The sequence below is a fragment of the Monodelphis domestica genome, chromosome 3 (genome assembly GCF_027887165.1).
Source record: "Monodelphis domestica isolate mMonDom1 chromosome 3, mMonDom1.pri, whole genome shotgun sequence".
Taxonomy (NCBI): domain Eukaryota; kingdom Metazoa; phylum Chordata; class Mammalia; order Didelphimorphia; family Didelphidae; genus Monodelphis; species Monodelphis domestica.
Window position 1 is genome coordinate 368,266,584 of NC_077229.1, and position 17,548 is coordinate 368,284,131.

Genomic DNA, 17,548 nt, shown 5'->3' on the forward strand with positions numbered 1-17,548 from the left:
TACAATTATAATGGAATATTATCGTGCTGCAAAAGTGATGAACAGGAAGAGCTTGGAAAAATCTGAATACATGAATCAAAGTACAGCAAAGTAAGTAGAACCAGGAGAACATTGTATACAATGACAGGAATATTGTGCAATGAACAATTATGAATAACTTAGATATTCTCAGCAATACAATGATATAGAACTATCCCAAAGGACTTTGGATAAAAAGTACCATTGGTTTCTAGAGAAGGAACTTATGGAATCTGAATCCAGAAGAAAACATTATTTCACTTTATTTCTTAATTTTATTTTTGTTTGAGTTTCCTTTCACTAAAGGATAAGTATGGGGAAATGTTTTAGATTTCTGAATATATAAAATCTATATGAGATTGTTTATCATCCAAACAAGGGGGAGGGAGGAAGGGAGGTCAAGACTCAATCCTTTTTTTTAAATGCTGAAAACTATTTTTACATGTAATTAAGGAAATAAAGAAAATTAAATGAAAAGAAAAGAAAAACATCAATTTACTGATTACAAGATGAGGGAGGTATGATTAGACTGTGATTTTTCCCTGAAAAGAAATGTTGGAATTATTTTCACAATAAAATTAGTAAAACAAGTCAAAAGGATAGATATTGGGAAGTGACAGTTCTGTTCTACTCTTCAAGGGTCAGAACATATACAGAGGACTGTGTTCAGTTCTGGTTGCTATATTTTGAGAAGAACATTGACAAGCTAAAAGGCAACTAAAAAGACAATTAATAAGAATCATTAAATAGTTTGAAAAATTCCATCTCATGTTCAACTAAAGATTTGTGATGGTAATTGTGAGCGGGGGCAGGGAAGAACACTTAGAAAGGACTGGCTACTTTTTTATTTTGTTTTGTTTTGCTTATTAAATTAGAAGGACTCTCATGTGAAAGAAGTTTCAGCTTTGTTCAGCTGTCTCCATTCCAGAGGGCAGAATTATAAGTACAATTTCAGAAGGCAGATTTAGAACTCTAACCAAGTGGGGAAATAACAAATATTTTTATCCAGATATAAAATCGACTTTCTTGGAGATAATGTATTTCCTATACTGTGGAGATTTGAGAAAAAGCTGAATGATTACTGGTTGGATATATTGTAGAGGGAACTTTTTAAAACTATGATTTAGACTAGATGACCTCTAGCATCCATTCTAATTATGAAAATTTAGGGCTCCTTTTCTATAGGGGTAAATCCTTCATTAGTAGAATCATGGGTAACATTACTAGAATTATTTTTGGATTCATTTTTTTTTGTGTGCAGTTTGGAACAACCTTGTGTTTTCACTGACATATGACAGCCATGATAAGGAAACTCCTCCTACCAATATATATTGGCACTTACTATGTAGTTTATATTTTTATTATTTTTAAATCCTTACCTTCTGTCTTAGAATCAATACTATGTACCGGTTCTAAGGCAGAAAAGTGGTAAAGGCTGGGAAATAAGGGTCAAGTGACTTGTCCAGGGTCACACAGCTAGGAAGTATCTGAGGCCATATTTGAACCTAGGACCTCCTGTCTCTGGGTCTGGCTCTCAATCCACTGAGCTACCCAGCTACTCCCTATAGCTAATAATATTAAAGAAAATATTAGTATATTGAGTTCAAATTCTTTCCCAGACTTACACTGTCAATATTTTTTACAAGTAAGATTTGAACTCAGATCTTAGTTCAATTAAGAAGTTTCCATTATGATATGCAAGAACCTCTCATGCCAAATACCTTTCTGTTCCCTAACTGATGTTTTCCCATTTGCCAGATAGACTACAACATTCTCTGGTTTCTCTGTCTGCTGGGATATGCGGTAAAGATTCCTTTATTATATGCAGCTGGAGATTGGCCCTAACATGAATCCTGCTCAGAGTTGAAATTGTAGTGGGAATTGAGGGGAAGTTAAGCATTCCTACACAATTTACCTTAATGAGTATAGCAATGCACTTGTACAAAGGAAAAAGGAACTGAGAGGCTGACCAAGCTGTGTGAAATTGAGATAAGCACGCACCTTCTAATTAGAGGCTGAAACAGACAGTCATTTCTTCCCAGGGCTTGGATAACTTGACCCTATATGAAAAGATCTGGGTCAATGGAATCTATTTTTTGTAGCATGTGGGATGTGGCAGATAGTCTGGCCTTCAGTTGCCTGCTTTGTGTTTCGTCTTATTTATGGCTGGTCGCAGGCGCTGAAAGTGAAGGAATAGACTTGAGAAGAAAATCTTCTTAACCTTGTAAGGGGATGATTTAGGTGTGGAAGACCTATTGGATGATTTCGCAGGAGAGCCTTTTGGGCCTTTATGATTAAAATTTGGAAACACATCTCACAAACTGACTCATGATTCAAAAACATTCAAAAACCTATTCTGTCCATTTATTTCTTTTTAGAACAGGAGCAGAAGAAAAACTCCTGAGGAATTATTTTCAGCCATAGAATGCCCACTTTTTTTTCAGCAATGAAAAAAATCCATTGTAGAATCCTGTAATTAACTGAAGTCATATATATGACTGGAGACATCACTATTCCTTGCAAAATGCCCTTGTCAGCTCATGGAATTCTGCTTACTGCATTTTATCTTCCACGCTTCAATTGGGGCAGAAAGATCTTTAACATACTGCTACTATGCAGTAAAGCTGAAATGCTGATGGAAAGCACAGGTAGGTGTGTGCTCAGTCTAAAGTACTCACAGCCTGTGTAGGAAGGGACAAATTAAAAGAAATGCCTAAAGCTCTACCGATACTAAGGAGCTTGGAGCTTGTGATCTCTCATAGCCTATCTCTAAGGAAGATAAAATAATGAAAAAAATACTTGGCTAAACTGCTGGTAAAACTCTTATTGTTTGTACCACTTCTGGAAAAAGACCCTTGGGACCAGCAGTGGAATCCTGGCTATTGATTGGCTGGTTAAATAGAGGACTATTAGCTTCAGACAGGCTAGATTGATTATACAGCAGCAGAAAGAGCTGAGGCTCAGAGCTGAGTGAACGTCAGGGTGAGGGAGGGAGGGGGGATTGAGAGAGAGAGAGAGAGAGAGAGAGAGAGAGAGAGAGAGAGAGAGAGAGAGAGAGAGAGAGAGAGAGAGAGAGCAGAGAAGGCAGAGAAGCAAGCTGTCTGCAGACTAGAGCATCAGTATGGAACTGTCGGTGCCTGAGAATTCTGATACCCAGCTTCCACAGTGAACAAGTTACTAAGCTACCTTGCAAGAGGATGTGAGCCCCGAGTCTCTGCAAGAGAAAACTGACTGGATTTTTGGAATAGTTCACCTTACTCCTACATCTTTGGGGAAGAGGTGTTTTTTTTTTTTCTGATAAAAATATATGTACATATTTCAAGCCCTATTTCCAACCTTTCCATGCCCCAGCATTGAATACATATAATTTGAGCCTCCAGGTAAGGAAATTATGTTTTTCTCTCTCTGACTTTTTTTTTTCTTCTAAGCCCTTCAGAGAATTTGTATCCTTGCCTTGCCTTGCATGTTTGCAAAATCTCTAGCTATTTCTTATATCTATACTTACCTACATATATACAGGAATGTCCATGTTTCCTTGTAAGTCTATGTATAAATATTTTCCATTTTAACAGTTTGTGTGCCCAGTGCAGAAGATAATGTAGTTGTGTGAGAATCCTGATCTAGACATTAAGGAACAAACACATTATAGCAAAGAGAGCAGTTATAAAAATGACATTCATCTAACTCGTTTCAATAGAAACTGTCCCAAAGATACCAAGGAACTTTGATGCATAATGGTATTTCACTGAATCTTCCTCATTGCACTAATTGCTTACTATATATACTTCACATTGATTGTAAGGAGTGTGTGTTTGTCTGTGTGTGTATGTACATGAGTGTGTGTGTGTAAGATATCTATCTTTTGACTGCAGTCAACTCTTGATCATAAACATGATCTACTTAAATAATATGGCATTAGATTGCCATCTTACAATATTCATGAAAATGAGGATAAAGGTTCTGCTAGGACCAAAACACAGACATAGGCATTTATGACTATTCCATGTCTGCTGTTGTTCTAGCAGCCTGATCAAGTTGATTATTTTGACCTGGCAATGACACTTAACTCTTAGAGTGTCTATGGATATTAGTAAACTTTTCATATATTACAGTCTCATCTAGGGCTAGGTAGGGAATAGGAGGAGGTTCCATTATGTCTCTTGAAGATACTGAGTTTCAATGGGAATAATTGGGTTTGGGCAACGCCGCATTCACAAAGTTGATTGACTTCAGGTTTACAGGTGACAAGAGTTAATCACTAAAAGGACCACTTTGTGCTTATAGACAAAAGGTTTTCCCTTATGACAGGAAATATAATGATTTGTAATACACTTCATGTCAGTGATAGCTTTTTCTGTTTTTTGATCTGTGAAGGAGAAACTCTTACTACTGAACCAAGTTGGTTTGTTCCTTTTTGAGTGGAGTTCATCGAAGCACTGCTTTAATAAGGAGAGAAATGCTATTCATAAATAGGTGCAACTTTTGATGGATTGCTCCATTAGTTAGACAACCCTAGTGGTCACTGATGTAGCAGAAGGGATGTTTTGTAAAGTGATTCTCATTTCCTCTGATAACTAATCCCTACCCCCACCACAAGTGCATGTTAACTGTCCAAAACTATGTACTTATGAAACAAAATGCTTTGGAGCATTTCCTTAATCATCCCACTACCACTCTGATGGGTCTTTTTACTAATGCCTGCTTTAAAATGTGCATTTTGTCCCAAATTCTGGAGATAATTCAATTATGTTGCAGCATGGGTGCCTATAAAGTTTAGAATGTGGTATTCATTAAAAGAGGCAGGGGTTTGCACTTAAATTAAATGTAACTATGTACTTTGACATTTTTGTTTAAAACAAATATTTCTACCAGAATGTTCCCTCACTTCTCTATGGAATTATTATATGGAAAAGATAAGCGGATAATTAATCAGCCCTATGAAGTATCCAGTACTCTATGCCTTGCATAGCTATATTTCTACATTATATTTCTATGTAAAAATAGAATTATATTTATGATTTTTCAAAATTATTCATGTGTTATGTCTATATATGTATATAAACAAATATCTATCTATCTAAATCATATATATATATATATATATATATATATATATATAGAGAGAGAGAGAGAGAGAGAGAGAGAGAGAGAATAATAAGACAGACAGAGGGGATAGAGATCTTTCTAGATTTATTATATATTGCCTATTTATGTAGACTCAATATTGAATTTACTTTTAATATTTTAATCTTTAATAATAAAGTCATTCATCTTTTATTGGAATTAGGAAGTAGATTTAAATACTTGTTCTACTGGTCTTTAACACTTTTAGCATACAATATACATTTTTAAAGCATTTCTCGTGTTCAACAATTGCATAAAACTTATTGTTTGGCATCTTTTGGGCACAGCACCTATTTTGTTTTGCATTCCACCAAAAAAGGCATATGGGGTTAAATTTGGACATTTTTGAATAAACAAATAAACTTTAGAAAATTAACCCACCCAAGAAGATATATTTTTCAGTTTTTATATCTCACAGACATACTCCCTTTAATGGTTCTAATAATTCTTTAAGCTGTTCGATGTGTTAGTTCTCTTTCTTACTCTGTCTGCTACACACCTACCCTCTTTGCACACTTTATAGCTTTTCTTCTAAATCTCTTACTAATTACAATCATAGAAGCATGATTTCTATTGTGAATGCTATAACTATTTCATTCTCTTGGTAGGGATTAAAATTTGTGCCAAATTCCACAAGGGTTATATATAGTAGACATGAGTTAATTTATCACCTCTGTGTTTTGTTGCCTAATTTTGTATTTTAAAACCTTTGTTTTCTCCACTCACTGTTACTAGATTTATGGAATCTCCCTTTTCTCTCTATTCTTAAGCATAAGTAAATATGCCCTTTCAATTCAAACTTGCTTTTAATGGAACTGCATCACTTATCTTTCCTGATTACTCATGCCACTACTTTTGCTAGGCCAAAACACAGAGGCAGAAATACCTATTTTGGTTCCACAAAAAACTAAGCCATTAGGGGGCTCTTTCTTACTGTGTTATTAAAGTAGCAGGCTACATTGGGTCACTATATGAGTCTTTGATATGATTTTCTCTCTTTTAAAAATACAAGTGATTCTTGAATTAGTATTTTTTTGTAAAACAGAAACATTAAATAACAAGAAGTTATTAATTTTATCATAAGTAATTATTAAAAATGCCTGCTAATAGCATACCTGATACTTAGCAATTTACTTCTCTTAATATTATTACCCATAGGTACATAGTGTTAGATATTTAATGGTACCAATAAAATGAAGGATTGTATGTTACATGCCATTTTTCATTTATATGATATTGCATTATTAGAAAACAATAATGAGGCAAAAAGCAGTTCTAAAAGAGAAACATCCTTTGAACACTCAGTTCACTTTTCTCACACTTATTATTCTTTGAAAAGAGGGCATATTCTTGAAATTAATGTTATCTATGGAAATAAGAAAAAAGAAAACTGGTAATAATGGAGTTATTTTTAATAGCCATGACATAAGTTGTATATATCAAGCTATTCAATTAAAAACATGTTTCTTATGCAAAATTTGAAGGTAGCAAAACATGCATATACATAGAGACATGCACACACAGAGAATGATGCAAGGCTGGCTTTCTATATATTGATTTTACCTCTTCAACCCAGCAGCCATCTGATTAATGTTCATGGTATCATACTGCAAACTTTCTTAGTGAAGGGCATACATTTCAACTTTTACTTCAGGAATGTGATAATTTGACTGACTTAGGCATCTCAACCATTCATAACTTTTTTTCCTTATTGAAACCTACTAAAAATTGAAAAAGAAGATACCTTTATAGTTACCCTTTAGAAAAGCATTTTCTGTACTATCTTGTGAAGGGCAGAAGTTGTGAAGAGTTGAGGACACTCCTATTTTTATATCTGTTGAGATAGGAGAATTTAACTTCCTCTTTGAAATGGTCATTCCTTGCTGAAAAGGGGTTGCCCTAGGGCCAGAAATCAGAAGAGAAATAGAAAATCACAAAGAAGCTTCTTTTGATGGAAATTTGATTCTAGTTCTTGTTAGACAGGCTAAATAGCCTGAGAGGATAGAACATGAAATTTCTTTGTGAACTATAAGATTCTACTTCATTCAAAGAAGCCCTATCACTATGTTAATGCTACTATATTCATTGCTAAAATCATTTAAAATATATTTTATCAAGAAAGAAGTAATTTGTAAAACAAAATCTAAGTGCTGGTATCAGCTCTGTTAACAATTCCATACTCTTCCGCAAGTTCACCTGTAGAATTTCAACTCTATTGCACTTTTATCATCTGAATATGAACATTGTTGTAGTACAGTGAAAAATGAGTTGGGTTTGGAGATTGAGAATTGAAGAGTTGGGTTAAAAGCTTGGCTCTCCCACTTTTTGACTGTGCAAACTTTGCTGTCATTGAACTTCTAAGAAACTTGGTTTTTTCATCTGTAAAATATAAAGTTTGAACATAAAAAGTATACACATCACATATACATAGATAATATGTATATCTGCATATGCATATATATATATTATGTATATATATGGACCACAATTGCTTACTCTTGCTTTAAAGGACCTCTAAGGAGCATTCAATTTCTTACTCTATTACACTGTACCAAGATGAGCTTTAAAGTTGGTTTTTACCCCCATCTATAATAATCTTGGTTTTTATTTAAATTACCAAAATATAAACTGTATTTCAAAGATAATACAACATATAATAATATTTGCTTTAAGTATTCAACATGGTTTGAAAAAATACTCTTTTAATGCAAATGATTTTGGCCTTCTGAATAGATGAAATTGGGGTACATAAATGTTCAGTGGATTGAAAGATACAAACTTAGCCCTTTCAGTCTGTATCTCTTTTACCCATTTACTTAGGAGAAATATAGTTTGGGAACTAGATTATAGATCTGGAACATGGTTAGTATAGACCTTAGACATAATCAGAATAGAAACATGTATTCATACAAGTGTCTAGTATCCAAACCTGGTAGAAACATTTCAAGGTAGGCATATCATAAATTAAGAATACTTTAAAATTCATGTTGAGCAGGGATGTTTCTAATTCAAAAATTTTATTATCAAAAAGAGGTACATTATACATATACAAAAAGTGATAAATTATACACTGAAACACTTATCTTTGTCCAAGTGGGTAACAAAGTGCATCAAGTACATCTCTAGAATGGATACTTGTCTGTAATGTCCCAGGTCCATCTCACTATCTTTAACCTGTTAGAAGATTCTGATTTTCAAAGGGCCTTTCCCCTGGTTTTGTAAGGATGAAGTTATAACCACTTTATACACCTTGATTACATCAAGCAATTAGTTGAAATTTTAAACTAGATATCAATTAACTCTTAAAGGCAGAAATAATAGAGAGAAAACATCTTGTTGTTGGCTAAAGAATTAAACACAATTCTGGGGTTATGTTTTAAAGTCATATGAACAATTAGTTCATTTGAGTAGTGAAGTTCATTTAAGTGTTTGAAGAGTTCAATTTTAATTTGAATGTTGGAACCATTTTTATGAAAGCAAATCATTTGGAGATATAAGAGATAGTCTAGGGTGCAGTTTGCTCTCTACTTTCCCCATCCCCTGTGTCATGTCATCAGAGAGTCTGAACCACTATCAGAAGGTGACTTGCTTAGAATCAAAGAGTCTGGTTGATCAGAAAGCTATGCATTCTCCTGGGAGTGATAGTTACCTAAAGAAAAGCATCTTCAGGAAGCAGAATTTCTCAGGGAAGAGATAAATTCAAGTTGATAACTAGATTAAGTCCATGACCTCCAGATCCCAGATCAGAATTGAAGCTAAGAGGAAACTTAGGAAGATTCCCCAAAGGGAGAAAAAAGATTTCCATCAACTAGGAGTTTTGAGTTTCTCCTTTGACCAATATTTCATCAATATATGTATTTCATTTCCTTTATATTTTGAGTTAGTGTCCACTACCCTTAAAGAACCTTTATACATTGGAGAGAGTGTTCTAATTATTCAGAATGAATGTTATGTATCAATTGTTTTTCTTACTGTGCCATTTTAGTAATTTACTAATAAAGCAAATTGGATAATTATGGAAGAGATATCTACTAGTGGGGACGCATAAGCAACAGTCCTAGAAACCTGGCCCATTAGAGTGGCCTTTACAATATTGAGAGTAGTAGTTAGCTTTCTGGTTACTTAGTTTACTCATTTGAGTTATAATTGTGGTGTTATAGTTTAATCTTTGGAGACTGAATAATATTCATTCCTTACTCATTCTTTTCTGTGATAAAAGAGAGTTATAGAATTAAGAACTTAAAGGTGAAATGAAACTTCAATATCCTCTAGCTCATCTTTCTTTTTTTTATATGGGGAATCTGGATTATAAAGGGGCAAAGAAACATGTCAAAGGTAAGAAAGAAAGCAGTAGTTAAAATTGTTTACTCAGTATCTCGGGACTCAAAAGTCAATGCTCTTTGCCTCCTCAGTTTTGGGGGAAACTTTTGGATTTGTCCTCCCTTACAAGAATAAAGATAAGATACTAAGATAATAAATATAAGGTAGAATAAAGAATGATGAAGCACAATTGAATCTAATTGGTGGTATGATATACTGACTATAAATATCACCACAATCATACCCTCAGGAGGACCAGGAAAATTGCTGGAAATAGGGAGAAGCAGGGAGCATTTTCTCCTTGTTGTAAGATAATTTTCTCTCTAGAAGCATCATTTTCCCTGTGCAAATGACAGAGGCTTAGACCAGACTCAGAAGTGTCTAAAATTATGCAATGAGAGATTTCTTCCTTTTTATTTTTCAATTGATCTCTTCTAAAATGCAAATAGTCCTAACAGCCAATGTAGATTAACATACTTTACACTACTGTTAATATGGTGGGTCATTTGTGTAAAAATGTTACTTAAAAATAACATTCTGTGCTCATAGTAAGGGAAAAATATAGAAGAAAATGAGAAAACACTGGTCGATTGGATTAGGGGGAAATTTGAGGGGGAAAAGAATTAGAGGATAAACAATGAAAAAATCTAAAATTGAAGGTTATTAAAGGAAAAACTCAAGTATGTACTTCATGATTTTATATAGGACCAGAAAGGAAATGTATTGGTAAAAATTAATATTTAAACGATTATTAAAAATAACAATAATCCTTAAATAGACAATGGTGACATTTTAAAATAGCAGAGAATTTTAGAGTTATACACAGTGCTTTCCTTATAAGAACTCAGTGAGATAAACACTACAAATATCATTACCATTCTACAGATGAAAAAACTGAAACATGAAGATAATAAGTGATTTGCCCAAAAATATATAACTATCATTTTTCTAAAGTAGTAATCATCCTTGGGTTTTCAGATTAGATCCTTTCAGAAGTACCCTTTCTGAATAGTATGTGAGAATCATAATTCCTGAGACATCTACAAATATGATGGAAGTAGGGCAAACTTGTTACTTAGATATGCTAACATGTCATTAGACTATAAAATGAAACAAATACTGAATTATATAATAGGGTACTATAATGTGTATGCTATTTTAAAAAGCCCAAAGATTTGGAAGATATTTGCTATACTAAATTAGTTCAATTTGTCTATGATAAGAGACAAATATATTTTTACATTTAGATGATATAAACTTTTTGATATAAGTACTCCCTCTGCTGGTCCTGCTTACAATTATTCTCCTCCTCATCCCGTAGAATTCTTCTATTCATTTTACATGATTCCTGAATAAAGGATTTACCCTACAGGCTAGAGGCCCACCAGAGGTTCTTTTAATTTCTTATGAACACCACTCAAAGAATCAGCTGCCCATCTGTTATCTCTGATTCTTGATATATGAACAGCCTATTTTCATTTTTTTTCTCTAAGTGTTCAAGTCCTTGAGCTGTCTTTTAAGACATTGTTCAAAAAACAGGATTTGTTTATAATCACTTTCATATTATTTTGTCATACCAATGGGTATTTGATTGTCCTTTATTATTTTAGGAAGTGTATGCACATTTTATGAATTTCACTTTGATTCATCACTTAGCATTATTTCCTAATAATTCTAAGATTTTAACTTGGAGAGAACTGATCTCAGCATTTCCTATACATATTATATATACACTATGGTATATATGACTTATATTGCTTTTTTAGATACTTCTTTCAGACTTGAAATTTGAACTGGATAATGTTAAGATATATTTCATTAATAATCATTCTATCAAAGGAACTTATGACTACTCTGAACTAAGACATGGAAGCCCTTGGCAAAATAAAGACATATAGCAGACCCTGGACTATATGGTACTAAGTTGACTACATTTTCTACTTTCTGAATTTCTATAATCATTTTCAATTACAGGCACACACATCAAAGTCAAACAATATTAAGGTAAAAGACAAGTAGATTAACTTTTTGACTTATGGGCAAGTCCAAAAACTGGGACTGGACTGATTATTGGCAACTCAACCCATCAACTTTTATGATTTATCAACTTGTCTTTGTTGAGCAAAAAAAGATTCCCTGGAGAAATAGCCCCTGTTTAACTATGAATGGTAACAAATAATATTTTAGTGTTCTACAGTCTCCACCATAAGATCTTTCTTCCATGCACCTTCCAGAAAACCTTTCTTACAAATAGTTCTAGTCATATAACTATATGGCTCAGAAACCATCAGGGATTCTCTCTTGACTACCAAGCACTCATAATACTAGAAAATATGACAACACTAAACCTTTATATATTTACCTCATTATTTTATTATATATATTCTACTATACTCTGGATAAATTGGATTATTTTTGTTCCAATATATGACACTCTCCTGACTCCGTTGTTCATTATGCCTATCATATCTTCCCTCTTCCTATCTTGTCTGGTGAATTAATCTTTCAAATGCCATATCAAACATCAATTTTTATCTGAACCTGTAAATATGAACTTTGCCCTGTTAAAAGCACATAACGTTTGGCTCTACAACATTTTAATTCACTGTGAAATATTAAACATTACAAATAACTATTTGTTTTCCAGCCACAACCACTTAGACAATGAGATATTTGAAGGGGGAGATCCTGTCTTATCGAAATTTTTGTAATAATTCCTGATTTTTATGTATCCATTTAAAGTTGTTCCTCATATATACTCCTCACATAAACCTGTGAAGTTAGCACTATTATTATCCCCATTTTACAGATGAGGAAACAAATCCTGAAAGAGATTGAGTTATTTGACCAACATCACATAGATAAAAAGTATCTGAAGTAGGAATTAGATTCTAATCTTATAAATCTCAAATCTGGCAGTCTATGCAATATATCACTCAGAACATGAAATAGTGTGTAAAAATAGCTGGTTAAAATATGTGAATTAATGAATTATGTGATCAATGAATTAAATATATGAAAATGGGAATTTTTCATTGTCAGCATTTACATAAAATTCAACATTATCTATTTTGGCTTTGTGATATAAAACTATGATATCAGACATTATGAAGACTTTTTTAAATGTTAAAATATTTTCTTCCCTCCTAAACCTCATAGCTGCAATTACTTAGAGCCACATTAGTGTTTTTGAAGGAAATAAGATTTGGAGTCAAAGGTTTTGAATTAAAATCCTTCCTCTGCTACAGATTTAGAAAAATGAGTTTTATCACTGAGTAGTGGATGGATTAGAATGGGAATGATGTCTAACAGGCAGACAAATACAGTGTAATAAGATGAGAGCTAGAACAAAGATTGTGGCAGTATCAGAGAAGGGATACCTAGTAAATATTATAAAGGTGAATAAACAATCCTTGGAAACAGATTTACAATGGAAAAGGAGAAATTCTAATATGAGGTTGACACCTAGATGGGGACTTTGGGTGACTGGGAGCCTGTTGATACACTCAGTAATAGCAAAGTTCAGAAAGAGTTAGGGAGAAAATCTGGGTCATGTGTTTAAGATGTCTACAGAAGAGTCATCTTAAGATGTGTAAAAAGGCAGTTGCCTCCAAGATGTTCTCGTATTCTTCAAGAATCTGCCCAAATTCTACATTTTCAATAAAACCCCTTATAGCCCTTCTGCTCCTGACTGACCCACCACAATTCTCCTTTTCTTCAAGAACTATAGAATTCATTTACTTTAGCATTCATTATTGGGCACTTATATATTGTCTCTTATTGGTACTTCATTTTTCAACTTGTGCATGTTATATCTCTTCAACAAGCTAAAAGGTTTTCTATAAAAGAGATGATGCTATCCATATTTTTTATTCTTTTATCTTTTGAGAATGGTGCTTTGCACATAGACACTACTGTCATTATAATAAATGCGGGTGTCATAGCAGAAAGAGGGCTAGATTTGGCATCAGTAGTGCCCAAAGTACAAATCTGTTCTGCAACACATAATAGTTGTTCACTTTGTAGAAAAGAAAACTAATTGAGAGTTTAAAAGACCAAACTAAAACCATATTACTAACAAGTGGCAGAGCTGAGATTTGAAGAGAGTACTTTTGATTGTAAGACCAATGATTGTAAGACCCACTTGTGTCTCTTGATTCCCTGAGTTAATGCTTAATGATTATTAATAGGTTCTAAGGAAAATAAAATTGTTTTGGATTTTGTTTTCCCCACATCATTCCTATTCTTTAAAAAAAATACAACAGTCCTCCGTGTTTTCTTTTCTTTTTTTTTTTAAGAGAAGGATACAATCTATGAAGAATCAATAGCTCTTTCATTTTAATCCTTACATTAAGACAGATTCCATCTGGAAACTTTGGTCATATCACTTAACTGTTGTTCCACTGTCCTCCTGTCTATTAATTAGAAATAATAATAATATCCCCAACCACACAGAAGTAATAAGCTAATTAAGTTAATGCTTGTAAAGTGTTTTCACAATTAAAAGTGCTATAGATAAATACTTAGCCATTAAACAAGGAACATCATTAGATGGAGTGTACTGAGCAAAGAAGATGTGTGTAGAGTCTTTGAAGGGAGGTACTTTGAAGGCAAGGGTAACATGGAGTCTTCTTTCCACTTTTGTAGTGTTTATTTGACTCATAAGCCCTGCAAACAGAGCCAAGAAATGATTTTGTTTTGCTAAGACACTCATTATATTCAGAGGGATACTTGGAACAATACACAGAGAAATCTGTTTTTGCAGCATAATTAATGACATGACTTTGGAGCATGTGGTCCTTCATGGAGGTCCTGCAGAGGAACTGATAGGAAAAAAAAATCCTTTCTTTTCATAATCTCTTTGTCCTCTTTCTTTGGCAGATTTGTTCTCTGGCAAATTAACTTGTTTGCTAAAACAATCACCCCTGGCTCCTTTAATTATTTATGTCTGATTTTCATATTCCTTTTTTCATAAATTCCAGTAGTTGGCTAGTAGTAATATCCTGGGCATAATTTCTGCCATACAATTATTGAATGCTTCTGACATAAATCAACACAATGCTAACGTCCTAGTTAGATCTGTAGGACTGGCCATTTAATTTGCCAAGATTTTTCTTTAATAAACTACATCTCAACTCTGTTAAGTACTTTAAATGGGGACTTATATTATCCTAACATGATCACTAAAATTAACATATTGTTGAGTAAGGAAAAGGGAAGGGATCAGGGAAGGAAGAGAGGGAGAAATAGAAATAGACACGGTAAAACTCCTTGAAAGAAATATTTTAAAACATTTAACATTTTCCTGTTACCCCACTGAAAATATCATTTATCACTTTCTGATTCTTATTTCTGAACTGAATGACCATTGACTGTTATCACTTATTTGTTCAAGAAATTAGTCTTGAGACAATAAATTTAAATAAATATTTAAATCTAATATCTTTGATCAAGTTCCTTGTTACAGAGTTGGAAAATGATGTAATAAATAGTATTGAATTCAAATTCCAAAAGTGCTAAGTTCAAATCTAACCTTCAATACTTTCCTGCTTCATCCTTAACGCATCTTTCATTCCAATCTTTCCTTAAGGTAAAATAAGAAATATGACCAGCATGAGGAAACTCCCTAAAAATCAAATAAGAAAACATCCTATCAGGAAATCAATGTTTAGCATAAGAATAGTAGCGAAAAATAGGCTTCAACCTTCCATAATAACCATGCTTAATACAGGGCTATAAAAAGCCCAATTTTGAAGAACTCTACCTTTTCTGTCTGACCTAATTCTATTCACCATTTTTTCCCTTTAGCTATGAGATTAGTAATTCATTTCATTAAAGAACCACTCATAATTTGATTGTTGAGAATTTTTCAGGAAATTTTTAGTTACCACATATTTCCACCATCTTTTCTCTAATAGGAGTCATTAAGAATATCAACAAATCTCAAATTTCAAAGATAAGTGATAATTATCTTTAGCATCTTTGTATTTAATTTCTTGGTTTCTACTTTTAATACTAGGGGATTTAAGTGAATTTCACATATTGATAATATTCTTGTCTGGTTATTTTCCCCTTCAAAACTTAATATGAAGATCAGATTACCATGTTCTTTCTGTAAATAGTAAGACTCTATATTTGTCAGTCAAAGATATTTATTAAGTTTCTATTATGTGCCATGTATTGTGCTAAGAGCCAGGGATACAAATATGAAAAAATAAATGTCCCTTCCCAAAAGGAGCTAAATTATACTGAAAATTTAATGCCAAGAAGAAAGAAGGGTACATATCCCATAATAACGGGGTATAGTGAAGAAGTCCCTGAGTAATACAGTCAAGTGAGAAATAAGACAAGATCTGTGGTGATCTCCCTTCTTATACTGAGGTTTTAAAGTCCATAGCCTCCCTCTCCAATCAAAGGACTATTGAGTTGTGAAGATATGGAGTATGGAGGCTGATGTAATCATTCAGGATGATCAGGTTTTCCTACCAACAAGCTTCCTGGGGCTTAGTGAAGTCAGAAAACTGTTAGAGCAGTAAAGCCAGGTGGAAAATATTATTGTTCTATTTCTTGTCATTTGACCATATTAGTTCTAAAGTATTTATATTGTGTGCAGTGCAATAGATAGTAATGAACTTGGATGTTCAAGAAGCCATGAGTTCAAATTTATCCTCTTTAATTTCCTACTTGTGTCACCATAGGTAAATCACTAAAACTTATTTATTCCTAAGATAACTTTTTTCTTTAAAATGGGACAACTAATTCAAAGAATTGTTGTGAGTCAAATGAGAGAACATATAAAGCACCCTGCAAACCTTAAAAGGACATATTATTATGTAGTTGCTAGCTTTTGAGTAACTATACAAGCAACTCTGGATAAGTACATTATAAATATTGAAATCTCATTACAATTTTTTATCCATCTTTTTAAAAGAACAACTCAATGTTTTAGACAGCACAAAGCTTCAAACTGAATATGGAAAAAATAAGAAATGAACTTGTGTTTTTTTCAGTCTTTTCTTCAAATTAAAGGTTGCATATTCTGTAACTAGATCAAATGCTTGTTATGAGAAGTCCTGGAAATAATTCCCCCATCAACTATATACATAAATCATTTAAGAAGCAATAGGTGTGAATAAAATTTGGGCCAGTACTACAAGATCTCATTCCATTCAGTTAATAAAAGGTCATCAATCCCAAGACACTTTACTGTGCAAATTTTAGAGCTCATTAATTTAATTGGGTTGGTGCCCAAATGTATGGAAAGACCATGGACATTAAAACACATGACCTAGTCCTACTCCTAACTCCTTCCTCCCCTACATGCTTTTCATCTTTAAGAAGCACTATGTAAAGAAAAAAAATTTCTTAAATATTTCACAGAAGAATTTATTCTTGTTCCAACATCATGCTAATAAGTCCTGCTCTCAAACAGTTATAGTGAGACTTACAGATCAAACTTTCAGCATTCTGTCATTAATTGTGAATTTTGGTGTACTACCTGTCCTTGTTTTAGTGAGAAGTATGCCTGTTTGAAAAGTCATTAGTGTAACTGCCTATAGTCCAAATTTCACACTATCAAGAACCAAAGAATAAAATAAAAGCTTCAAACTATTCTCTCTGACATGGTTTTATCTTTTTTGCTTAGTGATTATGAATTTACTTTAATAGTCTTGATTTTCAGTAAGTTTTAACATTAAACAACTTTGACAATACTGTATGAGATCTTGTTTTACCTGATCAGTGAAGTTCATGAGGAAGCTATAAAGTAATTCTTCAAGTTTTCTCCTTTTAAATCTTCAAGACCATTAACAGAAATTATTAAAATTACCAACTAATCCTTTTCATATATGCATCAGCTTGATCTTTCTTCCTAAGAAATTTTAGATTTTTAAAAAAAATTTAATTTATTTATCATTTTCTGTTTTCATTAGTTTACTATCTATTTTTACATTAAATATCTATTCAGTTTCATTAACTATTTTCACTTGTCTATCTGCCATCTAAATTAATTAATAGTTTGAAATTATTACAACTTAAATGATATCCCAGCTCCTAAGATAGTCATATAATCATTCCTCCAAACTCT

At 32.9% G+C, this 17,548-nt stretch overlaps 1 protein-coding gene across 3 annotated transcripts in view; it reads left to right on the top strand.

Moving 5' to 3' along the window:
- The first annotated feature begins 2,236 nt into the window (after positions 1-2,236).
- Positions 2,237-17,548, top strand: part of CDH18 (cadherin 18) — a 1,512,838-nt gene continuing 1,497,526 nt past the window's right edge. For 2 of the 3 annotated variants that reach the window (XM_056824266.1, XM_056824267.1), the window contains exon 1: positions 2,237-3,398. The gene's annotated coding sequence lies outside the window, so the exon portion shown is untranslated. The remainder of the gene's footprint in view (positions 3,399-17,548) is intronic. The other variant, XM_056824271.1, reaches the window with a different exon arrangement.